Below are 27379 nucleotides of genomic sequence, written 5' to 3'. Positions count from 1 at the left end.
CTAAAGCTCCAATACTTTGGCCATCTGATGCAAACAGCGGACTCATTGGAAAAGACTCGAATGCTGGGAAAGATTGAAGGAAGAAGAAGAGGATGACAGAGGATGAGATGGTTGTATGGCATCACTGATGGAATGGACATGAACTTGGACAAACTCCGGGAGATGGTCAGGGACAGGGAGGCCTGGCATGCTGCAGTCCATGGGGCCACGAAGAGTCGGACACAACTTGGTGACTGATCATCAAGTACTAGTAATGATGATTGTAATACTAAAAAATACATCTTCAATATTCTATCGAAGCACACATTTATTGAGTGCTTATTATATATGTGCTGAAGATGTAGAAATGAATTAAAGTCCTTGCTCATAATTTGGTGGTGATGGAGAATGACATGTGCATAATTTATGATGATGATACATTTGCACAGCATTTTATAGTTTACAGACCATTTTCCCTATATTGCTTCACCCAGCTAACGCCTGAGGTAGCATCCACGGTAGCAAAATATCTTCTCATTGATTCCCTTATTTAATCATCACAAGGTGATGCCACGACAAGCTACTGGGTGGAGAAAGCTTCAATCTGGATCATCTGTGTCATGACATATCAGTACCCTAACCCTTATTTAACCTAAGACAGGACACACTCATCTTACTCATCTTTGTATCTTAATTCTCTGCAAGGAGCCCAAAATGTAGGAGTGATGCAATTAACACTTTTTGAAGGAAAGAGGGAGAGAAAGGGAGTTATTTTTAACTCTAAGAATTTATCAAGCCCCTACCACGCACATAATATGTGCTAAACACTAAGGAAAATGCAAAAAGAAGTTTAAGAGATGAAGTCGCTGTCCATAAATACTTTTAGGCTAATATCAGCAAAATAGTTTAAAGACAGTAAGCACAACTTACCTTTAAGTAAGAAAAAAAAAACTAACAATTTTTTTTTTTTTTAATGATTGCCCCTGGATGTGCACTTGATCACAAATCAAAGTTATAATTGTAAGGAAATACAGTATGTTTGCAATTTAATTTATTGCAAGTTCATGAGAGTGTCTTCTCTCGATCTGTAACATTGCCAAATTAAACTAAGGTTCAGTTGGCAAAGTTTGTACCAAATAAAAATTCCAATGAAAAATCTCAGTGAACTGAAAATCCCCTTTAAACAGGAGCTCCAATGTCAGCATAACAATTTCACGTACATGTTCAATAGCCGTCTCTCTTCATTACAAATAATAAACTAGTATCTCTTTTAAATATACAGGTATTGAGGTATATATGCATAAATTAACCTCAACTCACATAAAGAAGAAAAATCCATTTAAATCTTCATTTATTTTTTATTGGCTTTTCCACTTGTCATAAACAGTTTGTAACCAGAGATATATCATCATACTAAACATCATGTAAAACCTCTCACTCAATAATCCAATTGATATCCAGGTAATATATCCAGTGGCAACAGTTCTCAAATGGGCCATTTTATAACCTAGGCAAAGGTTAATCATCCTTAGCTTCCTAAGTGTGATCTTAACCGAACTCCTGCTGCTTAGTAGTGACTTTCAAACAACATCCTGTTTTATGGTTAGCTAATTATTCTTTACTAACATTAATGCACCCCAGAACTGGGAACATCAAACAATATGCTGAGAGAAATGTCTATTATCTTTATTGTTGTTGGATTTTTTTTCCCACACTTAAAAAATCTTGTTTACAGCATTCCTGCTGAATACTTAAATTTTATCTGTCCTTTACTGTGTTCATTTAGCTATACCTTTCCCTTAATTTCCAAATAGGTAAGATAAGCCTCAAAACTATATAATCTGTACAATGTAAGCAAATTTACTGAATAAATTAGGAAATTAAGGAGAAAGTAGGAGTAAAAAATTGAGAGCCTAGAGTGAACTTAGTGCCCTAAATGCCCTTCAGGAACCCCTGAACATTAAATGAAGCTAAACCACAAATTCAGCTCTGAATTTTCTAGCAACCAATACAATCGGGTAAATATAATTTATTCATTTTCTTAAATGATAAGATCTATTTAACATATTAGATGAAAGGCATTTTGTTGGACACTGATTATGGAGTATAGGATAAAAAAAAAGACTCAAAATTTTCCCTTGGAGAACTTGCCATTCTGTTACGTAGACAAATTTTCACAGATATCTAGTTATAAACTGAAAATTTTATAAAGGAACAATTGTGTTCTAAGAGAGCAAATATTAGGGAAGATCAAAATTTAGAACAGGGGAATTGAAATTTAACCTGAGTTCTCCCTAATTTGCCCTCTGGTTTGTATTCTTTCTTAATCATCAAACTTCAATTTTTAGCTAGGCATATTGCTGCCCCAATAAAACACTACATTTTCCAGCATCCCTTGCAGCTGGAGATGACCATATGACTAAGTTGTCACCAGTAAAATGTAAATTGAAATACTGGGTGGGCTTCGGGAAATGTATCCAAGACATCAGCCTTAGCTGGGTGAAGCATCATTTGTGGCCCCCACTTCCTCCTGTGTGCATGCTCACTCGCTTTAGTCATGTCTGACTCTTTGCGACACTATGGACTGTAGCCACCAGGCTCCTCTGTCTATGGGATTCTCTAGGCAAAAATACCAAAATGGATTGCCATGCCCTCCTCCAGGGTATCTTCCCAACCCAGGGACCGAACCTATGTCTCCTGCATCTCCTGCATTGCTGGCAGATTCTTTACCACTGAGCCACCAGGGAAGCCTACCCCCTTTCTCCTACCAACAGCCCCATAATGGCTCCTGTGGCCATTTTGGACAGTGTAGTGATCTGGAAAATGAAAGGCATGTCCTGACGATGGCAGAGAAGAAACATGGAAGTCTGGAGGACACTCTGAAGATGAACACTAGACTCCATATCCTGGTTCAGTTCAGTTCAGTCCAATCCAGTTCAGTTCAGTTGCTCAGTCATGCCCAACCCTTTGCGACCCCATGAATCGCAGCACGCCGGGCCTCCCTGTTCATCATCAACTCCTGGAGTTCACTCAAACTCATGTCCATCAAGTCAGTGATGCCATCCAGCCATCTCATCCTCTGTCATCCTCTTCTCCTCCTGCCCCCTATCCCTCCCAGCATCAGAGTCTTTTCCAACGAGTCAACTCTTCCCATGAGGTGGCCAAAGTATTGGAGTTTTAGTTTCAGCATCAGTCCCTCCAATGATTTTCTTTAGGATGGACTGGTTGGATCTCCTTGCAGTCCAAGTGACTCTCAAGAGTCTTCTCCAACACAACAGTTCGAAAGCATCAATTTTTCAGCGCTCAGCTTTCTTCACAGTCCAACTCTCACATCCATACATGACCACTGGAAAAACCATAGCCTTGACTAGATGGACCTTTGTTGGTAAAGTAATGTCTCTGCTTTTGAATATACTATCTAGGTTGGTCATAACTTTCCTTCCAAGGAATAACCATCTTTTAATTTCACGGCTGCAATCACCATCTGCAGTGATTTTGGAGCCCCCCCCCCCCAAATAAAGTCTGACACTGTTTCCACTGTTTCCCCATCTATTTCCCATGAAGTGATTGGACCAGATGCTGTGATCTTAGTTTTTTGAATGTTGAGTTTTAAGCCAACTTTTTCACTCTCCTCTTTCACTTTCATCAAGAAGTTCTTTAGTTCTTGTTTTCTGCCGTAAGGATGGTGTCATCTGCATATCTATTGAGGTTATTGATATTTCTGTCTGCAATCTTGATTCCATCTTGTGCTTCATCCAGTCCAGCATTTCTCATGATATACTCAGCATATAAGTTAAATAAGCAGGATGACAATATACAGCCTTGACGTACTCCTTTCCCAATTTTGAACCAGTGTATATGTAGAACATCCTGGTTTTCTACATAAGAGATATATAAGTGTTTCTTTTCTTGTTCAGCCCACTGCTCTTTAGTTTTCACTATTTTATGTTGCTGAACATAAACCCAACTGACTCCATAGCAAAGAGACAGTCAGGCAAAGAGTTGAGAAAGGGGATTCCAGTTAGCAGTCATGAAGTTGGAAAGACCTTGGTTTACTTCAGGGACTGAAAGAAGATCAGTATAAATAATGCCTAAGGAATGACCATACCTGATGAGACAAAGAGATAAGAGCAGATCCCCCAAGCTCCGGGTTCGAGTTTATTCCAAGTACCTCAAGAAGTGTTAGCATAAGGTCAGTGGTTTCCCAACATTTTTGTTGGCCACTGAGTCCCTTCTTCAGATAAAATCTAATGCAGATGCAGAAAACAAATAAATTCAGACTTGCTCAAGGTAAAATCAGGAATCTGGGTCTTAGAGCCTTTTGCTCTTACTCCCAACCTCAAAGCAACTTCACAGCTCCTTAAGCAACCCAGAAGACCCCTCAGGCTCTTAAAACTATGGTGTAAAATACACAGAACTGAATGGTTCACAGTGTCCTTCAGATAGACCAAGCACTTTTGGAGAAACGTGAGACTTCCTAGTATTGAGACCAGAGAGAAATTATTTCTGTGGGTCTTCCCAGAAAGGAGTTGGTAATGACTTGTCAGCCAAGGCTTCATGCCAAAACACAATTCAGAGAAAGCAATTTTAAGGGTCAAGGAGAGGATAGCAGGATTGGAACAAAGTAAAACAAAGCCACCCAGCTACTGTGTCCTCCTGTGGGCTGGCTTAATCCAGGACAGCCTGAGCCTGGCCCTGGGATGCTTTTTGTCTCTTTCCACCCAGTAGGCCTCTATCAAGCTCAGTCTCAGCTGCAGTCAAGGCTGCTGCCTGGAAGCCCACTCAACAGGGGCTTCTCACAGGGCTGGTACTTCCCCGAGCCAAAGATTTCCATCACACACTTGTTAGGCCTGCAAATAAATTGGCAACACAGCTGAATTTAATCTTTTAATTCCCCCTTGAGAACCAATTTCTCCAAGCCATTCCCATGTAGACAAAAAGATTTTGTCTCACTAAACCTGTTTATTGACCAAAACTGTCGCCTCTGCTCTGACCGCTGACCTTATCTGAATATTCAAATCTATTACAGATCGCAAGTTCAAATGATTTTGGTGCCCTCTGGAAGCCCTGTTTTCATAGTGAGCTGATTACGAATGACAATATTATAAGGGCTTTAATTGAGATTCTACAAACAATTTGCACCCTGGATTTACAAACCTAATATATTCAGAAGTGTGAATGCTGCTGACACCATTTTTTTTTTTTTTAGAAGGCAATGTTGGCTATCTGTCTGTAAATGCTGCCACTTCCCCTGACCAACAGACTTACCCCTCTCAACACAAACTTTATAACCTCTTAACTGGAATCTGCAAACAGTTCTGCACTGCAGAGAAAACCTTTTGTATTTTGGAGGCTTTGGACCTTCTTCACTCAGCCCCGCTCGTGTGATAGAAGTAAATGAGTGAAAAATATAGATTCTAGGACTTGCATTAGCGCTGTAGTGTGCAAGCTACTCAATTCCTCTTTATCTCACCCTTCTCAGCAACCAAGGAGGATAAAATAATGCTATGCCCAACTGACAAGACTGATGTTCAGATGGAATTAATTAATTGCTGATAAAGTTTTAAAAGTCAAAGGAAGAACTTACAAGCTGTTTTTATTAAACAGACATGTGTTAAACAATGTAGATACACCCAAGAAAAATGTTAATAACATTAAGCCCTAACATTTATTGACTATTACATGTCAGGCCCTGCATAAGTGCCTTAAATGCACTATCTCACTGAATATATAGAAAAAGTCAGTAAGGCGAGTGCAGTTACTATACCCTTTTCAGAGATGAGGAAAACTGAGGTTCAGAAGACTGTGGAGCTTGCTTGATGCCTACCAGCAGGAAACTAAAACTGATCATCATTATACAGAATTTGCTTATTTTATCGAATTTTCAGCCTTGCCCTTAAAAATACGAAAGAGGGCGTGATGTGAGTAGCTATAAACTGCCAGCTATCACCTCAGATGGGTTCAGCTCCTTGATTTACCAGCCGTGCTTGAAACAGGCTTGGTTTTCCCATTTGCTCAGTGGGAAAGAGCTTGCTTACTTGCAGAGACTGTTGTTCTTGTCTAAGAAGTAGCACATCATGGAGAACCTGTTCGTTTAGTCATCCTTTTTCTAATGTTTGGTGAATACCGTGACCTGGAAAGCTAGCTAACAATAAGTAAGTTTAAAAAAAAAAAAAAAAAACTTGGTTAAAGAGAACCTCTGATCTACACTTTTATTGATACAGCTGGCAGTAGAGAGGAAAATCTTTTCTTTCCACATACCTGTTGTTCCAACCAGTAGAAAGAAGTTTCTGTCTCTTGTTCTTGCTCTGATAAAATGAAGTACATCCGTTCCAAATCAGCTGGTAAAGTATACCCCTTCTGAAAGAAATGGCCTGGCCAAGCAACTAATACTCCAGAATTTCAGAGTTGAGAACTCACTACAGGTAATTTACAGCCTAAATTTACTCAATGCTCTTCCAAGACAGCCTATTTAATCAAAGTTAACCAGTGAAAATTATGAAGCTTCTTAATTGAGCTCCCCTATGGTGGGCTTTCAAAACAGCAGTGCAAGCACCACAGAAAATAACAAAATGAATAAACTACACTTTTCTCTGGTTCCATTTTCAAATATGACGTCTGGAATGAAGAGTTTAGATCTCTAGGTGGTGATCTTCATGCATAGTATAGTGTTTGTCCTGAATTTCATTGCTTTGAAAAAAAGATATGAAAAGTCTTGATTTAGTTGGCATTTAATGTGATTTTTATATAACTTCTGTGATATAATCAGTCGCAATGGGAATCAGTGGGGAAACTTAAAGAGCAGTAAAACCTTCAGCTATTGTTCTTTCTGTGCTCTGATTGGCTTGCTTGTTATACAAAGCTGGAAAATCCCAGTTCACATACACCTACTCTATTTGTAGACACCCATAATGATTGAGTGCGGTCCAGCACCATCCCCTCTTCCAGCCAGCCAGCCAGTCAGAATGCAGGGAAGACAATAGGTATGTTGGAACAGCAACAAAGAATGTGTTGCTGTAAATCATGTTCCATTTCTGCATAGCTGGGAATAGTAATGCACAAGCCATAGGCAAGTGTATTAATGCCTCCTGCTCTCCATAAATGAAAAATCATGCACAACACACTCTTGATTGTTATTCCAAGATAGCTTGTTTTAGTATTCAATTCTTTGTTTTATTTTTTTAAAAAGCAAAATGCATATTTTACTATTATTTAAAAGCATTTTCCCTCCTTTCATTTGGGTCCATAAGCATTTCTTTCCAGCAGATAAACACATTGTCTTTCCCGCACACTGACTAGTGATGTGCTTAGAACTCAGGGGTATTAAATTTCTGGAGCCCTTAATAATATCAGAAAGAAGGTGTCATATAAATGACCAGGTATTTCCCTACACCTAGTCAGTTTGAATTCGGAAAATTATTAGAAGAGTATAGAAACGTAAAATGGAATATGCTCCCAACACATTACATTTACATGTTTTAAATATGCCTAACCATGCATTTAATTTAGATTTAATGAAATAGTCATTATATGCAACCAAAACATCAGTGTTATTAAAAACAAATTTATGGAGGATTAACAGCTGTGTTATATTTCTATACCTACCTATGCCAGAGTCTTTCATTTTCAATAATGTGTTTTTAATCATTAACTTCTATTTCTTTAAATGCGTAATAATTGTTTGAGTAATTCTCCAGAGTGAGATTAATTAGGGTGCTCCTTGGAGTTTGTATAAATACCGATTGATAATTTAAACAGTATGAAAGTGGCTCTGGAATCTATGCTATACCAATTCTTTGCATATTTATTCCATCTTTTAAGATTCATAATCAACCAATATGAGGACAATAGTATCACAACGTGAACACTAAGCTGCATATCTATGGGATGTATTTGACATTATTATCAACAATCAGAAAAGAAGTCAAGATTTAGCAAAGGTTAAAATCTTTTTTTCATTGAGTTTTCTTTTTCTTTCTTTTTTTCAATTTTTTGTAGGAAGAGTCATTTGAAAAGGCTACAGTGCGAGGAAAAGCAATGAAGAACAAACTGCTGTAGGTGAAGTTTCGTTTTGAATAGCTGGGGAGATTAATTCACTTGACTGCAACTGGTTCATTACTACCCCCAGCTACCCAAAAATGAAATATCACATATGGTACTGTCTTTGCCCCATAGGTCATAATACTATAGTGATCACAGCAGGGCTGGGCTTGATTATAGAAAATGAGACCCCAGTCAATGTTCTCAAACACCCTCTACCTGCCAAGGAGCTATCTGGGTGCTGTAATTGTGTTTGCCTATTACCATGCCTTTATTTCATTATTTCGGACTTGTGGGATGCTATAAAAGGAGACCAAATATTGGAAGGTTCTGGAAACTCTAACCAATGAATGCTGTGTTTAGGGAGACCTTCCTCCTATATCCTTGGAGAAAATCATTTATGCCTGCCTGCCTCCACTTAGTTTACAGCATACTCTCAAAGCCCTCACCAATGGAAGAGGCAGAGGAAACAAATAAGGAAATAAACAGCCTTCGACCTGAAACTGGGAGAACTGTCCTTCTGAGCATCATAGCTTCATTGCTTCATCTGCCTTAGGATGGGTGAAGAATAAACTTGTGGGTCAGGGATCTTTGCTTCAGTCATTCTATTCTATCTGGTTTCTCAGCAGCTTCTTTTTAGGACACTGTGGTCATCCTATCTTCAGCTTATCACTTATAATAATAATAACTTACTATCGATCGAATGTTTGCCAGGCACTGATATTATTTCATTTAATGTCCATAGCAAACTGTAAGGTAGGTAGTGATAAGACCTAACGCTCACTGAGCAATTTTTATGTACCAGGCATGGTTCAGAGAACATTTGTTCTCTGGATTCACAGGTGCCCACCAACCGTATTTGGTACTATTAACAATCCCATTTCAAAGATGAGGATAATAAAGCCAGAATGGTTTGATGAGTTTCCCAAAAATCGCAAAGTTGGTATGTAGAAGAGCTACACTTTTGGGGTCCTAAGATCATATATTGCCAAAACAGTAGACGTTATTTTTGTTTTAAAATTAGAACAAAGGCTCAGAGAGGTTGGAAAACTTGTCCAGAGTCACACAGTAACTTTAACAGAGTTAAAGATGGAAACCAAGACCAAGTATGCTGATTCAAATCCAGAGCATTTAATCCAATAACCATGTACATTATAGTTCTCCCGTTTCCCAGTTATCTGAGAAATTATCCGTTTGAATTTGCCTGCTTATATATCCACCTCCCCTGAGGGTTAGAATCATATCTGTAGTTCCAGCAACCTGCACAGAAGTGGCTGTCTCTTAGTAGCTGCTCAATAAATGTTTGTGGAACTGACGTAATCAAGGCATTTCATGATTTCCCTCCATTACAGGCAGAGTTAGGCAGAGCGGCTCCCCCTTCACATTCAGTGTTCTCACTGGCTCACCTTTATTGCTTTGTTATAGTACATTCTATACAACATAACAATTACCTGTCCATATGGTGTAGTCTCACCCACTAGATGAGGACCTCTTCTAGGCCAGGCAAAGTGTCTGATTTATCCTAGTATCCTTGTTGACTAGCACTGAGCCTGCCATGTACTAGACACTTATGGGAGAGGCTGCAAGTGGTTCCCCTCAATTTCCTTCTTCTTCTTCCAGGACTCAGAACTATCTACATTTCCCTGCCTCACCTGCAATTAAGTAGAGCCATTGATTTCTGTTGTAGCCAATAAGATATGGGCAGAAGTGACAGGTGCTATTTCTTGACAAAGTTTTAAAGAAATGGGCTATGTCCCAACCTAGCTTTCTTTCCCCTTTTATTGGGTTGCCCAAAAAGTTCATTTGGGTTTTTCCATATGGTGTTACAGATGCCAATAACAACGATGCTCTGGAGAAGAGCAAAGTCCAAAGTGGAAGAAGTTTGCATCCCTGAATTACTCCAGGGAAGAGAGATGACTGTTGAGATGGAATACTTAGGACTATTACAAGAATGAGACATAGATTTATGTCCTGAGTCATTATATATTTGGGGTGTATTTGTTATAGTAGGTATTATTATCCCAACTAAATGGCATTTAATCAGTGATGATGAATAATACTAATCCATTTTGAGTTTAGAGATAACGCAGTCCTATCTGTTTATGAGGAAAATTTGTAGCTTTTTCTACTTCATTACTTCATGAGAACATCTTCATTAAATCAGGGTCCATTGGTACCTAAACTGTCAGGTCTATTTCTGCCTAAACTAATGCATGGCAAGAATCAACTTCGTTCTCCTTTTGGGAAAATTTAGCTTCAGACAATTGGGTGACTTGTCCAATTGTCCAACAACTGGTAGAGGGCCTAGCCCAAGCCTCCTCAGTCCCAAGTTGTATCAGAATGATAGACAACAGCCAATTATTAAATATTTTTTTAAAAAAGCCTAAGATGAATTCCAATTTGGGGCTAATTTTTACATTCCTCCTATATGAACACAGACTCAGACCAAATCTCAGCTGACTGACTTGCTATCCTTGGATCCACTATTTAGAACATCTTGCCATAAAGGGTTAAAATAAAAATGTTACATCCCAAGGAATGGTGCTTTCCAGACTATCTCAAATTAGAATATGCTGTTCATATGTGATGCTATATATTAATCTTATTTTTTAAATAGCTGCATTTTATATAAAATAAATGTGGGCTTACTATAGAAATTTAGAAAGTAAAAATGAGTGAAATAAGAAAATTGAAGTCACTCCAATATACATGAGAGACATTTTATCAAAACAGAGAGTCATTAAATATTCTTCTGCCACATCACTTTTAATGACTGTAGAGTACTATGTCACACAAATAGGTCAGTATTTATTGATTGAGGCCTTATATGTATCAACCATCAATAAAATGGAACCTCTGGCTAGGATGTGAGTGATCAAAGCAGTAAACATGGTTGTTTGGGGTTTTCATTGATCCATTCATGTAACCAACATTCTTCAAGTGCTCTCCCAGTGTTAGGCACTGGAGGGCCCACAGTGAGAGATGAACAAAGCTCTTTCCTGTTGGGGTAGCTGTTGTGCAGGTGATAGTCCCCTTGGTGTCACAAAACGTTCCAGCCCCCCTCTGTCTTCCTCATCCCTCTTTCCACACAGCCCACATTCCCCTGGGAATAGAGAAGAGCTCCACAGAAAGAAGGGCTTAATTTCCCTTCAAGGATCATGTATTCACATTGAGTATAACCCCCAGCCCCAAACAGTAAGACCACAGGGTAGATTACATTATTTATTTACAACATTTCCTTCCCTCATTGCCCCTTCCTGACCTCCCTGGGACTAAGGTATATTTCTTATTCCTTTTGTTGATCTTGAGCTTAGCCACGTAATTTGCTTTGAATAATGGGATGTGGGTAGAAGTGACAGTTGACAGTGTTCCAGTTCCAAGCAGAGACTAAGGAGGCATTGCAGATTTCTCCCATTAAGAACTGGGTATGCTCTCTTGTGAGATTCCCTGGTAGCTCAGCTGGTAAAGAATCCACCTGCAATGCAGGAGACTCCAGTTCAATTCCTGGGTTGGGAAGATCCCCTGAAGAAGGGTTAGGCTACCCACTCCAGTATTCTTAGGCTTCCTTGGTGGCTCAGATGGTAGAGAATCCATCTGCAATGCGGGAGACTTGGGTTTGATCCCCGGGTTGGGAAGATCCTCTGGAAGAGGGCATGACAACCCATTCCAGTATTCTTGCCCGGAGAATTCCCATGGATGGAGGAGCCTGGAAGGCTACAGTCCATGGGGTTGCAAAGAATTGGACACAACTGAACGACTAAGCACAGCACAGCACATCCTCTCTTGTGGGGCTTCCCTGGTGGCTCAGTGGTTAAATACCCACCTGCCAATGAAGGAGACATGGGTTCAGTCTCTGGGTTGGGAAGATTCCCTGGAGAAGGAAATGGCTACCCACTCCAGCATTCTTGCCTGGAGAATCCCATGGACAGAGGAGCCTGGTAGGCTGCAGTCCATGGGTTTGTAAAAGAATCGGACATGACATTGATTAAACAGTGGTATCGAACCCTCTCTTGTGCCACCTCCCTACACCATTACCTTCAACAGGTAGCTGTTGCTCCTTCAATCTGGGTCCCAAAATGAGACACGTATACCTGAACCTCACCTGTAGCTTAAGGCAGAGCTTCCCCAGGGACCCACAGACATATAGGGGACTTCTCCAAGGACCCATAGGCAAGAAATACACATTTGCTGTTATAAGCCACTGATATTTGGGGGTTGTTTGTTATATCACATTATCACAGCAATGGCTGACTAATCTAGAACAATACAAAATATAGTGCTCAGTTGTGAAGGTCTAACTGAAATGTCATGTCCTCCAGGACGTGTTTCAAGATATTCCCTCATCATCTTGTTGCCTCACCCGTCAAAATCAATCTCTCCTTTGCGCTTCCTTAGTATTTTGCTTGCTCCTCTGATACAGCTGACATTTACCACAGTCTGCCTTTTATACACATTTAGTTGTGTCTGGAATTCCTCTTGGAATATAAGCCGTTTGTTGTTGTTACTGTTTTAGTTTTTTGAGGGCAGGGTACTCTTCCCAGTGTCTCAAAACTATCTACTGCCTGGCATGAAGTATATGCTCAAAAGTATTTAATTGAATGAATGAATTAGGTCTTCAGAAGTGCCAATAGAATGTAACCGAACAGTGGCATGCTCACCTAACTTTGAGATGCATGTGGAGAACAGTGTAAGCACAGAAATGGCATCCTACATTTAGCAGGTGCAGAAATGAATAAGCAGACATTTAAACCAGGACAAGTTATTCAGGAGACAGCGTCCTACCCTAGAAAAAGACTGCATCCATAATCAAAAGACCTGATTTCCAGTTCTGACTTAGATACAGGCCAGCTGTGTTACCTTAGGCCTCATTTTTCTATAGCAAAGGAAAAATAATAATAATTTTATTCCTGATATTATTATAAAGATACAGAAAGATGTACATACATGACAGAAAAATATCAAGCCCTGCCCAAGTCTACATGAGACCTAGCAATCAACTTCTTGTATTTTTTAGAGAAAGAGAGCCCACATTCCATGCACTTCCAGGAAGTCAAAGGATGAATCACGCTCACACTGAACCACTGTAGGCATTGCTTACCTATAGTGGTTACTGTTCTGCAGTGACTTTTGACAGGTGCCTATTTTTCATCTGGAAAACAAAACTGAATATTTTAAATGTTTTATTGCCAGGGACCACATTAAAATTGTGATTAAACTTAATTCCTCCTCTCAGCTCCCACTGGATTTAGTTTACACCTTTCTACAATTGAATTGTTTACAGATCTGTGTCCCAAACCAGTCTATGGCTCCTGGGGCCTGGCCCACATGTGATGTTTCCATGCTATGCTGCAGAGAAGTAAATACATATTACAAGAACTTTACTAAAGACATTAGCATTTGTTAGTGTTAGAACTCTAAAGGAAAGCTCAAATTTTCTGCAAAAGTTGTGCATGTTCACTAATACCTCATTCATCAATGATTCCAATTAATTGAGAGATGATTGTGCCTTTAACATATTCTATGCAAAAAAAAAACATATAGTGGCAAATTCTAAATCAAACAAAAATTGTAAAGCAATTATCCTTCAATTAAAAATAAATTAGTTTTAAAAAAGAGAAAAAAATATATAGTGGCAGATTCTAAAATGCATTTCATTCTCCTTATTCCCTTTGAGAAGAAAACCATGAATGATGTTTCACTTTCTCTTCTTACCTCAGGTGTTAATGATGAATTCAAGTCACAAGAACGCAAAGGAAAGAACACAGATTTTAGAGTCTGACCATTCATGTTCAAACCCTCACTTTGTCTTTTATTTTTGGTCTTGTGTTCCTGGGCATGATTACCGACTTTTTTTGCAGTTCAGTCTCCTTATCAATAAAACAGGGATTATATCGGTTCTTTTACAGGGTTGGAAGAAATGATTCATGAAAATACTTAGCTGCATGTGTGCCCAGCAGGGTCTGACTCTTTGCGACCCCATGGACTGTAGCCCACCAGGCTCCTCTGTCCACGGAATTTTCCAGGCCGAAATACTGAAGTGAGTTGCCATTTCCTACTCCAGGGGATCTTCCCGACTCAGTGATTGAACCCAGGTCTTCTGCGTCTCCTATATTGGCAGGAAGATTCTTTACCACTGCACCACCTGGGAAGCCCCACTGAGCATCATTCCTCACATATAATAGGTGCTCAATGAAACAAAGTTATCATTATGAGTTATTTCTGTGTACTTTGAAGTAGGACAAAGATGCCCTTAGAAGACACTTTTGCAGAGCTTTCTGCCCTTAAAGGAAATGGTCCCATATTACTGTACTTTCAGTCCTTATTTCTAGTTTCATAGTTTCTCTCTCTGCTCCTTCAGTGTTGGGCTCTCAGCTGTCAATTCTAACGGCCATCAGTAAGAAATGACAGCTGCCTCTTCTTGCTGTCAGGCTGCTACCAACTAGCTTTCTGCTTCAGATCTGCTTGGAATTGTATGTCAAATGGAATAAATAATACTGCGTAGAGCCTGAAGGCACCCTCCACGGGGCAAGTGAATAACAGTCAGCACTCGGGCTTTGTTACAGCTACTTTGGGGACTCAGTCTTTCTTCCTCTGCGTCACAGTTTGTGTCTGTGTTTCTGAGGACTAAGACTGCTAGCCAAATAATATTCTGAAACACAAGGCTCAGCTCTGTTTCTTTCCTGGAAAAGAAAACAGTCTGGGAGACACGCTTCTAGGTACCATGTTATAGATTCAGTACCTTTAAAAGAGTTTCTGTTGTTACTACTACTACTACTACTACTATTATTATTATTATTCGGAAATCATTTTGCTCAGCAGTATACACAGGAAAAAGAACATTAGATTGTGAGTTTACCTTTTAGGTTCTAGCCTCAACCCTATTAAATTATTTTAAGAAATTGTCTCACTCTCTCTGGATCTCAGTTCCTTAATCTAAAAAAAAGTGAAAAGATTGACTGCGATGATCTGTGAGCTTCTGCATCCTCTGACTCTACATCAACGTACCCAGACGATTGCTTGGCAAGAACTACAGTATGTCTGGAAATAGACTTCACTTTATGGCTTTGGCCTTCGTGGTTTGCTCTAACTTGACTATGTTAGTCGATAGCCAAATTCTTAACACCATTTCCTGGTCTCTTTACTATTTCTTTTTATAATGATTTTGTCCTTAATTTGGACTTATTTCAAGGAGAAAGATGTTAACTACTTAAAAGTGATGGGATGTTTTAATCTGGGCTGGGAAGCCTGTTCCTTAAGAATGGCTTAATTAACATTTCCAGGTTCATAACATTTTCATTTATTCATCTTTTTGTTTTTAAATGGTTTTTTAAGTTTTCCAGAGACAGCGATCTTACGTTCCTAATGGATTATAAGAGAGAGAGTGAGTCTGCTGGGATCTGCATTCTTATTAGTTTAAAGATTCACATTAGGAACAAAAAGGGAGCTTAAGCAGAATAGGTCCACCGTGCTAATAAAAAAAGAAACAGAACTTTAGTTCAACACAAGATAATGTGGCAAGATTGCTAAGCAAAAAGCACACTGAAGGAAGGGCCTCCCAGTGACCTTGGAACAGGACAAATATTTTTCTTCCCTGAGCTCAGTCTCCAAAGGTGAGGCTGTATCTTACACACCAGGAATGGATGTGCTGGGGCAGACTCACCCCAGTGCCACAGAAATGCAGAAGCTGGTTCTGTGAAGGGGGACAGTGAGCTACTGAGTGAGAGTGAAAAAAACCTGAAACACACAGTTGGATGGGCCCTGGGTGAACTGAGGGATGGTTGGCCTCCAGAAACTGGGACAAGAAGGAAATACTGTGCCCTGTATGTGTGAGGGCCCCAAATATTAATACTAATTAAATTCAGTTCACTGAAAAAGTACTGGACTTGGGAGTCAGGAGGCCTAACTTCTAACCCTGAGCTATTTCTAACCAGGGTACATTCTTATACAAATTATTTCATATTTTTGGCTCTGTTTCCACTTCAAAAAATGGGACTGTCAGTACCAGCTCAGCATACTTTCTGAGACCATTGTAATGAGTGATGTACTAGATGAACATAAAAGGTCTCAGTTCTAATGTGATCAGCTGACAATAGTGCTTTGTTTTCTGTCTCCTGGTTAAGCCGTGGTTGTGACAGCTGCCGAGACTCAAAAAGCATATCTATTGGGACTTCCCTGTTGATCCAGTGGCTAAGAAAGACTCCATGCTCCCAAGGCAGGGGGCCCGGGTTTGATCCCAGGTTGGTGAACTAGATCCCACTTGCCACAACTGAAGATCGAAGATCCCATGTGTTGTAACTAAGACCCACGACAGTCAAATAAATACATTTTCAAAAATTAAAATAAATAATGAAAAAATAATAATGTCATTTCTTTTAAATAGTGTATCCGTTAATAACAAAACACTATAAGCCAAAGCCTTTGACTGTGTGGATCACAAAAAAACTGTGGAAAATTCTGGAAGAGATGGGAATACCAGACCACCTGACCTGGCTCTTGAGAAACCTATATGCAGGTCAGGAAGCAACAGTTAGAACTGGACATGGAACAACAGACTGGTTCCAAATAGGAAAAGGAGTACGTCAAGGCTGTGTATGGTCACCCTGCTTATTTAACTTCTATGCAGAGGACATCATGAGAAATGCTGGGCTGGAAGAAGCACAAGCTGGAATCAAGATTGCCGGGAGAAATATCAATAACCTCAGATATGCAGATGATACCACCCTTAAGGCAGAAAGTGAAGAGGAACTAAAAAGCCTCTTGATGAAAGTGAAAGAGGAGAGTGAAAAAGTTGGCTTAAAGCTCAACATTCAGAAAACGAAGATCATGGCATCTGGTCCCATCACTTCATGGGAAATAGATGAGGAAACAGTGGAAACAGAGTCAGATTTTATTCTTTTGGGGCTCCAAAATCACTGCAGATGGTGACTGCAGCCATGAAATTAAAAGACGCTTACTCCTTGGAAGGAAAGTTATGACCAACCTAGATAGCATATTCAAAAGCAGAGATATTACTTTGCCAACAAAGGTCCGCCTAGTCAAGCCTATGGTTTTTCCAGTGATCATGTATGGATGTGAAAGCTGGACTGTGAAGAAAGCTGAGTGCTGAAGAATTGATGCTTTTGAACTGTGGTGTTGGAGAAGACTCTTGAGAGTCCCTTGGACTGCAAGGAGATCCAACCAGTCCATTCTAAAGGAGATCAGCCCTGGGATTTCTTTGGAAGGAATGATGCTAAAGCTGAAACTCCAGTACTTTGGCCACCTCATGCGGAGTTGACTCATTGGAAAAGACTCTGATGCTGGGAAGGATTGGGGGCAGGAGGAGAAGGGGACGACCGAGGATGAGATGGCTGGATGGCATCACTGACTCGATGGACATGAGTTTGGGTGATCTCCGGGAGTTGGTGATGGCCAGGGAGGCCTGGCGTGCTGCAATTCATGGGGTTGCAAAGAGTCGGACACCACTGAGCGACTGAACTGACTGACTGATACGTTACTTTGTGCATGAGGGAAATAGCTTGAATCTGGCTTTGCCTCAGCATTCAGCAATTCCATAAGGAACTAGAGGGGTATGAGACTGTTATGCCAAGCATAGGGTATGAGACTGTTATGTCAAGCATCTTGTGGGCCTGAGAGTTGGTGTCTGTGAAGTCCTTACCCTGGGCCACCCTCGCTGAGAGTGACAGTCAGAACAGGGAAAAGCTCCCTGGGAATGCTTCTATGGCATTGTTGCTTCTCAGGCTCATGGCAGAAGAAAGAATTGTGTGTCAGTATTGGTCCTTAATGGAAATTTATCGCATGCCTTTACTGTCCAGAAACTGAGCCAATTTTATTTTTTTATAAGGATAGGGAATGTATTCAGAGAGTGGGAGCATTTATCTAACGTCACAAGCCAAACATGCAAGAACTCCAATTATATACAGACATTCGATAATTAAAATGCCTTATTATCTATTTGCTTTAATACCTAATATGTTTTCTTCGTAGGGGAATTCAAGGGTTAAGCCATCCCAACATGCCTCACTCCCAATTTATAAAATGGAAAATCTTCCATAAATCAAAAGTTACAAACAGACTTTGTAATGTCATAACTCTTGTGACGGCTCTCACCTTGATTGATTCCTATACATACATTCTGGCTGATTACCATAATGTGCTCTTGTGGGACAATTGGCACTGGATGGGGAGAAGGAAGCAGGCAGGGGAGTAAATAACAAATGGACCTGGCTCCTCCTCATCGAGAGTGATTTCACTCCAATGTTCCATCATATCAACTGGGAAAGAGAGTCGTAGGGTTTAGGCAATCAATTACAGATATGTGTAGAGGCAGACACAATCATTTCACTGATTGTCACTGGTCTCGAGCAGTGACACCGAAAAGTGATCCGTCACTCCATTTTCTCTGACACCCTGAGAAAGATGGCAGACACTTGTAGACTAACAGCCTCCCGGATTGGTTGGCTTATAAGATTGAAAAATCGCTGTGTTTCAAACTTATCCAAACCTTTAAATACCTCTGTTGCTAAGATCTCATATCTTTCTGGCAAACATTTAGAAAGATTACCAACAGACTGATGACATCACACCAGAGTATTATGTACGGTCTCTCGTCACTGTTGCCAACGTCATCACTATATACGCTGCCGGGTGCTGGAATCGTGATGCAAAGGAAGGAAACGCGCACTTTCTTCCTCCATCACAAATGCGGCAGCCTCCTGGTTAAATGTGCCCCAGGGGACAATCAGTGGGAGAACCGCATTGGCGCCTCTGCTCCACCCACGTGTCCAGAGCCTTCCGTCCACCAGGTTTACTGCCATTGGACGTGTGGACTTAGTTCTCTCCCATTCACTATGATTTTCCTGAGTCACCCAGTCTCCTCCAGCTAGAATTCTACTTTGTCTACACTGTAATCATCGGCAGTCTCTAACAAGAGTCAGTTTATGAAAAATGAAAATATATGCATTGATTTTTTGTATATATAATCTGCATCATTTTTTTCCCACTTGAAAAAAATTTTTTTCATTAAGATCCGTGGGTTAAAAAGGAAAAATAAGTACGTTCTTCCACATGAATGGCCTATTTAAACAAATAACAGAATGTCATTGAGAAAACAGACACTGCCTCTGAACACTTAAAACATTAAGAAATTTATGGGGATATTTGACAAGTATCCCACAGTCATCTTTTTTATTTTTTTTTCCCTGAAATGAGACTGAAGACCACTTTTTGAAGCTGGAGGTGGGGGCGGCAGGGTGGGGTGCTCCCTGCCGGGCCTCTAGGATGAGGGTGATGTACAGGACTTCTCTCTAAAGGGAAGCCACATGCAGTCTCCCAGCTGCTGCCAGAACCAACAGTATTGAGAAGCGCTTGGTGGCAGGAAGAGGAAAAGTCAGTTGAGGAAGTCTTGTGTGCAAAATTCCAAACTGCAGAGTCTCCCAGAAAGGGCAGAGAAGGATGGCAGATTCCATCGCTATCGTCACTGAAATCGACTAGGTCCATATTCTGCCATCTTTTCTGGCAGTTGCAGCCTTTACCAACCACCCAGACACTATCCTCTTCCATCAGCATATTTTCTCTTGGCACTAGAGGATCTAAAACGAACCCAGCACAGTCTCAGCCTTCTCCGTGTAAATCATCAAGAAATATGACGACCTTCTGCAGAAATGATGTTCTGCATTTCAAAGTTCACCCACTTCCAGACTAAATCAGTGGCAGCAGCCTGGTGCTCTGCTGGGTTCTTCAAACCACTTGACCCCAAGCCCCCTTAAATCCTTTCCCTTACACTGGCAACCCCCTTGTAAACTGCCCTCAGTGGTTCAAGAAGTTCCCTTACGCTTATTGACTATTCACAATGGTCCACTTTCCACCTTTAAAAAGGCCAGAGAGCAGGTACCCAGGAATGATTAAAAATAATTACTGATTTTCCTACCGCACTCTGTATTTCTGAAAGCGCTTTCATGCCTGTCACTTCATTTGACCCCTGGAAAAAACAGCCGCTGACAGTAGCTGGACAGCCTGAGGACAGAGGAACAGGGGCAGTCAGAGACTTGCTCAAGGTCACATAGATGCTAGCAACAATTCCAGCAAGACTTTTGGGCTTGCACTGTGCTTATCCTGCCCCCTGGAAACGAAAGGTGTAGCAAAAAAATAATATTAGTAATGACAATTAATTTGTCGAAGTCTCTGACTGTTTACCAAGAAGCTGAGCCTCTCATCTACATTACCTTATTTGACACTCACAACCTACTTTGAGTCTTTCCTGCTAAACTGATAAAACCCTTAGAATCTCTCCATATGTCGTACAACTCCAGCAGAGAGACCTCAGGAAGTCTCTGCCACTGCCAGCGGGCTGCCCTCAGAGTGGAAAACTTAGGTCAAAATCTGGGCATCACCAATGATTTCAGAGTAACTGCAGAAAGCCCTAGAAGAAAATCTTTAAACAAGTATAGAACTCTCATAAAATGCTATGGGCCTGGAAAATTATTTCATAAGTTATTTTGATGGCAAAAATGTATGAAACAGAATTGACTAATTCATAAATAACTTCAGAATCTCATCTATTATTTCTCACATCATAACTTACAATGGAATAATTGTTTCTAATTCTGCTGAGTATTTTCTCATGCTTTTTGGTCCCCTTGGTAAATCTTATTAGTCGGGTAACTCCTAAGACATTTGTAGCTTGCCTCCATTATGCTGAGAACAAGTAAATATTAATAGCAATTTGTTTTTGGTACAATGCAGCATTAATTCCACCATTGGGACCTCTTTTTTTCCCTTTTAATTTCTCATTTCAGGGAAAATTGGCTGAGATTCCCCTAAAGAAGGACTCACAGGAAAAACAACAGCAGCAAAAAAGAAAACCCAGTGTCCTGTGATTTTATACAAATCTCAACTTACATTTTATTTACTATGTACATTACTGTAAACCCAATATGAACCATAACTCCACTTAGATAATAATAATCAAATTATCCAACCTGGGATAGCATGTTTTATAGATTTTGGTCTAAATTTAATATAAAAATGCAGTAGTCCTTGTTTGGAAGAGTTTATTAAGGGTTAGCAAAGAAAAAGCTTTTTCAATAGTCTATAACTCTCTAATGGCCTTTTTCAAATAAAATGGGAAAGAATTTGAAAAGAAACCTATATCAGTGAGCTGCAATTGTAACATTACAGTACAGGTCTATAAATCTTGACATGCTCAGAAGATTGCCTAAACCAGCAATACAATCTGTCCAAACCTCATTGTCTCCACGACCAGCCAGCCTCATTTTAAGAAATGTATGTGGTCTTCAACCTAATTTTATCACCTTCATTTGTAAACTAGTCAATCAATCAAAGCATCCTGGGAGTCTAAATAGAAAAAAGGAGTGCATTTTCATGCATTCTGGGCGACACAGTCAAAAATTAATCTCCACTTGATCAGACATTTCTCGCCCTCATCTCAATAGACTATCATTAGGGTCAGCAATGTATATTAAAAATAGAGTTACCGCAAACAGTGCAGCAGCTGGAGTCTGCAGGCTGCCTGCCCTTTCCTCAGAAAGCTTCCGCCTCCTTGTGAGCCTGAATATGTTCACTAGTTTCATCTGGAAGAAAACAGGCTGGAAATAGTTAGAAAAGAAAATGCCCGCAGCCCTCAGGAAATGCTCATTGCTTCCCAAGTGTCTGGCCCTTGAAACCATCTTCAAGAGAGGCTGTTATGGAGAAAATATTTACTAAATATACAGTCTTAAGGGTCAGGCCTAGGGAGAGTGGTATTCCCTACACCCTTGGGGGTAAGGGTTAAAGCCTGACCCCAGGGCCAGGACAGATAAATATGAAGAGGAAAGGCAAGAGAGTAGCTGAAGCCCCAGGGGGGGAAAAAAAATCAGTTTAGGGCTTCCCTAGTGGCTCAGTGGTAAAGAATCCACCTGCCAATGCAGGAGACACGGGTTTGATGCCTGGTCCGGGAAGATCCCACATGCTGCGGGATAGCTAAGCCCATGCTCCACAACTACTGAAGCCTGCACACCTAGAGCCCACGCTTCAGAACAAGAGAAACCACTGCAATGAGCAGCCCTCAAACCACGACTAGAGAGTAGCCCTGACTCATCAAAACTGGAGAAAGCCTGTGTGCAGCAACGAAGACACAGCGCAGCCACAAATAAATAAAACTTAAAAAAAATTCCGTTTAGAGCCGTCCTGTTCCTCCTCCCCTGTCTCTCCATCCTTCATGAGTTCTGCTCTCCAGGCCTCTATATTGGACGAGGCAACAATGACAGCACTTTCCCTGCAGTAACACTTGGATGTTCCCGCAGTGCCTCCTTGGATCTCTGGGTGCTTAGAAGGGAATATCTGCTCCTCTCCTTCACTACCTGTTTGTTAAAGGAAGACAGTTAGTTGGTTGTAAAGTCATATTCAGACCCTTACCCTTGAAGGCATCCTGGGCATCTCTCTCTCTTTCACCCATATTCCACAAAGCAGGAAATCCACTGGGCTTTACCTTCAAAATGCTACCATCACCTGATCACTTATTACTACTTCCTTCACTGCCGGGCCACTTAAAGCCACCATCATCTCTTGCCTGTCTTGTTATAACAAGCACCTGCTAGGTCTTCCTGTGTCTACCCTTCCCCCGGGTCTCAACACAGAAGCCAAGAGTGATCCTTTTAAAGCATAAGTCAAGGGATATCCCTAGGGGTCCAGTGATTAAGAATCAGCCTTCTAATGCAAGGGGCCTTGGTTTGATTCCTGCTCAGGGAACTAAGATCCCACGTGCCATGGAGCAGCCAACCCGTGCATGCTGCAATTACTGGTCCCACAAACTCTAGCCCATGTACCACAACTATAGAGTCCATGCACCGCAATTAGAGAAGCTGTGTGCTCCATGGAAGAGCCCTTGTGCCACAGTGAAGACCTAGCACAGCTAAAATGGCATAAATAAAGCAAACGACTATTTTTAAAAAGTTAAAGTATCCTACTCCTCTATTCAAACCCTTCAGTGGCACCATTTTGCCAAGAGTAATGGCTAATATCCTTAAAATGGGCTATCTAACTGAAAGTTACAAAAATGATACTTAAGTATCCAGATCCAAGATTTCCCTATAAATGCTTCGGTTTGTCAGCCTGACAAAATCCTATTCCTATGCTATTGATCACCTGGCTGAATTTATTAATAATACGATTTACAGAGTACTTTCTGTCCCAAGTTTTTTTTACCTTCTTTAACTCAATCTACCAACCTTTTTAGAAACTGAAGGCATTTAGGACTCCATGATGGAGAAAGAAAAGAAAGAAAGTGAAGTCACTCAGTCGTGTCCGACTCTTTGTGACCCCATGGACTACAGCCCACCAGGCTCCTCTGTCCATGGGATTTTCCAGGCAAGAGTACTGGAGTGGGGTGCCATTTCCTTCTCCAGGGGATCAATCTTCTTAACCCAGGGATCGAACCCGGGTCTCCCGCATTGTAGGCAGACGTTTTTACCCTCTGAGCCACCAGGGAAGTCCCCATGATGGAGAAGGAAATAGCAACCCACTCCAGTACTCTTGCCTGGAGATTTGCAGGGACAGAGGAGCCTGGTGGGCTGCCGTCTATGGGGTCTCTCAGAGTCGGACATGACTGAAGCGACTTAGCAGCAGCTGCAGCGACAGGACTCCATGAAAGTCAGCATCTTCTGCCAGTGCAGGTGTGGCAGCTGTGAGTTTCTGCTTCTGTCAACTATAAAGGCACTGGTCAAATGTATATTACACAGAACAGGAGCCTTGTGTTCAAATCCTGGCTCCAGCAACTCAAGGCTGGAAAAACCTTGGACAAGTCATTCAATCTACCCCACTCCCTTTTTTAAGACATAAAAAGCCCACCACAATGCCTGGCATAGTTCTTGGCACTTGCTAAATATTCCCCTGTTTGCCAGTAATGAGCAAAATTGGGAAGTGAGCTGAGTCTGTGTTTGGCAAGATTCTCTCAAATCTATCCACAAAGGGGCCTTACCTCAGGATAGCCAAGGGTCAGTTTATCTTAAAAGAATTAGAAACATCTGCACTTTAAAAGGTAGAGGGTGGTGCTTCCCATCAGGGAATGGATCCCTCATCAGTGGGGACAGATGGCCTTCCTAAGGCCCCTTAGGTTCATGCCATATGGACAACGACCAGTGTCCCCTTTCGCTTCCACACAGGGATGCTGGCCTGTCTGCACACTCCTTCCATGCAGCTGCCTAGAACTCCCCAAGGACTAGCAGGGTGACTAATACACCATGGTCCTGCACTGCCCATCTCACTAAAACTCGAAATTTCTTATTGACCTCTAGTGCCCCAGCCACCAGTTCCATACACCTCAGGAAAGCTTTGGTGGAAGGGTAGAGACCATCTCCAGAGTTCCATTCATTCACTCACCCTTTCATTTATCTGACAAAGGTGTCGCACTGGCACAGCGTGCTAGGTTCTGGGGACACAGGATGAGTAAGATCAAATCTGAGCCTTTGAGAGGGTGTCCATCCAAAGCAAGGTTTCCCTGAGTGTGGTGTCTGTGCCTCCTGCAGGGAGATAATTTTAGGTAGCACAGTGATAGTTTTTTTTAATATAAAAGTTAAATATTTATTTTAGTACATGTTGGAAAAATATATAACTAGCTCTTCACACTCATGGTTGCTGGAATCTTATTGTTTAGGGTTAACAAACTGAAAACAAATTGAATCAAATAAGAGATTAAGAAAGTAATATATAGATGACGTATAGATACACAGAAATTGTATAAGAAAGGCTGAGAGACACAATGTAAAGTAAGATACATGACCATCCAGAATACAAAGTGTACTCAGGTAAACAAGCCCAGCGGTGGGAAGAGGGGAGAAGAATCAGTGTTGGGGTGGGGGCAATGGAAATGGGGGATCCAAGTAAACCAGCTTCTCTAGGAGCTATGCTTTGAAACAAGAGTGTGATTTTTCCAGGGAGAACAGAGAGAAGAGGTACTGTAGTTAAGTGGGTGACCAGGCTGACCCTCTAAGTAAGTTGTTTATTCAAGGTCAACAGCTAGTAGAGATTTGAACCCAGGATAGCCACACTGTCAATAAGTCTGGGGTAAGGAGTGTGCACTTTGGAATTGGACAGAATGATGGAGTCAGGTCTCAGCTACACTGTTTATTACCTGTGGGACTTTTGACCAGTCACTCAGATTCCTCGAGTCTGAAATGGGAATAATCATAGTTCCTCCCATGTAGTGTTTTTGTTGTGAGTATTACCTGCAATAATGCAGTAAAGGGCATTCTTATCATGCACATAGTAAGTCTTCAATAAATAGCAAGGCTCATTCTCATTAACATGAAGCAGTTACTTACCCCTCTGTAGCCTATCTCCTTCAGAGTGAATCACTTTGTCTGGCCTTGGTGTGTTGCAATTCCTGGCACATAAAAAGATGCAATAAACACAGGTTAATTTGTTAAATGAATAAATATCTGTTTACACATATTAACTGGAATCTAAAAATAGAAAACAGATGTGTTTAAACCTTATATATTATGATAATTTCTGCAGAAGATTTCCAAGACTCAGTTTTTAAAAAAAAACCTAAAATCTCTCTCTGGCAAAACTAGAGGAATAGTAAAAAGGTCAATGTTTGCCAGGGATTTAAGCAGAGGAGCAGACGGGAAGGAATAAATAGGCAGAGCTCAGGACATATTTAGGGCAATGAAAATATTCTCTGTGATATTGTCATGGTGGATACAAGACATCACTATCACATAATATCCAAACTCTGTACTTTCTGCACAACTTTCTGTAAACATGAACTGTTCTAAAAACAAAGTGTATTAAAAGGAAAAAAAAAAAAAAAAGAAACAAAAATGCTCCAGGGACCCAGAGAAATCAAACTGAAACGCTCTGCTTTGACTCCATGGAGGCCCAAAGAGAGAATCCAGGTTTAAGATGACTCAAAGTAATGGACGTAAAGACTGTCGTACTTAGTGAAGTAAGTCAGACAGAGATGGAGAAATATTGTATGACATCCCTTATATGTGGAATCTAAAAAGAAATTATAAAAATGAACTTACTTACCAAACAGAAACAGACTCACAGACTTAGAGAATGACCTTATGCTTGCCGGGGGGAAGGAGGTGGGGAAGGGATGGTTAGAGAGTTTTGGATGGACATGCTCACACTGCTATATTTAAAATAGATAGCCAACAAGGACCTACTGGAACAGGGAGCACAGGAGCACAAGGACCGCTGCTCAATGTTATGTGACAACCTGGATGGGAGGGGAGTTTGGGGGAGAATGGATATGTGTATATGGATGGCTGAGTCCCTTTGCTCTTCACCTGAGACTATCACAACATTGTTATTTGGCTCTATCCCAATACAAAATAAAACTTCTTTTTTAAAAAGTGAAAGAGGAGAGTTTTTGTTCCCACTGTGGTCTATAATGAAAACTCAATCATGAAAAAGGAGCAGCAACAAAAACATGTGTGCACATTCCTGAGAGATGAGCCAAGAATCCTGTGCTTAATGTATTGGAGAAATTGTTCAAGGACAAGTCACCTTCGTGTAAAGATTACATCTGCCATTATGCCAAGGTCAGCAAGATCTTGTGATGAGCCTTTCCTGCAGGTGTGGGAAGAGATGGACCCCTGGGAATGGCTAATTCCAAGTCTTCAGGGGTCTGAATCAGAGTAAGGCCCTCCTCTCCACACTGGAAGTCTCCTGTCTTTGGGGATGGAGGCTCCTTGAAGGTTAGGAGTGGACTGTTTCCTATCAGATGTGTTTGAAGTCCTCAGTTGTGTTGGATCATCATACATAATTGTGTAGCCAGAACTGAGCCTTCCTGCTCCTTCTGACCTCTCAATGCAGTCTTCCTTCTCCTTTTCTTGCTAAGGGTTTCACTTCTCAAGACACATTGGCAAAAAAAGGGATACATTGACACCCTCTTTACCTCTCTCTGTGTCTTTCTATTCATTGACATAGTCATACTTTTCCCCACCTTTTTCCTTTTAATTAAAGTGTACCTACATATAGTGAAATGTATATCTTTTAATTGCACAGTTGCTCAGTTTTGACAACTGCATATATTTACATAGGAAGTAAGAAATGGCAACCCCTTCCAGTATTCCTACCTGGAAAATCCCATGGACAGAGAAGCCTGGTGGGCTATATAGTCCATGGGGTTGCAAAGAGTCAAGCAAGACTTAGCAACTGAGCATACTTAAATAACTCCAAACCCCAAATGGCAACCCACTCCAGTACTCTTGCCTGGAAAATCCCAAAGACAGAGAAGCCTGGCCGGCTACAGTCCATGGGGTCACAAGAGTTGGACACAACTTAGCAACTAAACTACCACCAACTACCACCTATGAAGATACAGAACCTTTCCATCACCCTAGAAAGTCCC

The sequence above is a fragment of the Ovis aries genome, chromosome 1 (assembly GCF_016772045.2).
Source record: "Ovis aries strain OAR_USU_Benz2616 breed Rambouillet chromosome 1, ARS-UI_Ramb_v3.0, whole genome shotgun sequence".
Taxonomy (NCBI): Eukaryota; Metazoa; Chordata; class Mammalia; order Artiodactyla; family Bovidae; genus Ovis; species Ovis aries.
The sequence above is the reverse complement of the archived record's forward strand: the minus strand, read 5'-3'. Positions refer to the sequence as shown.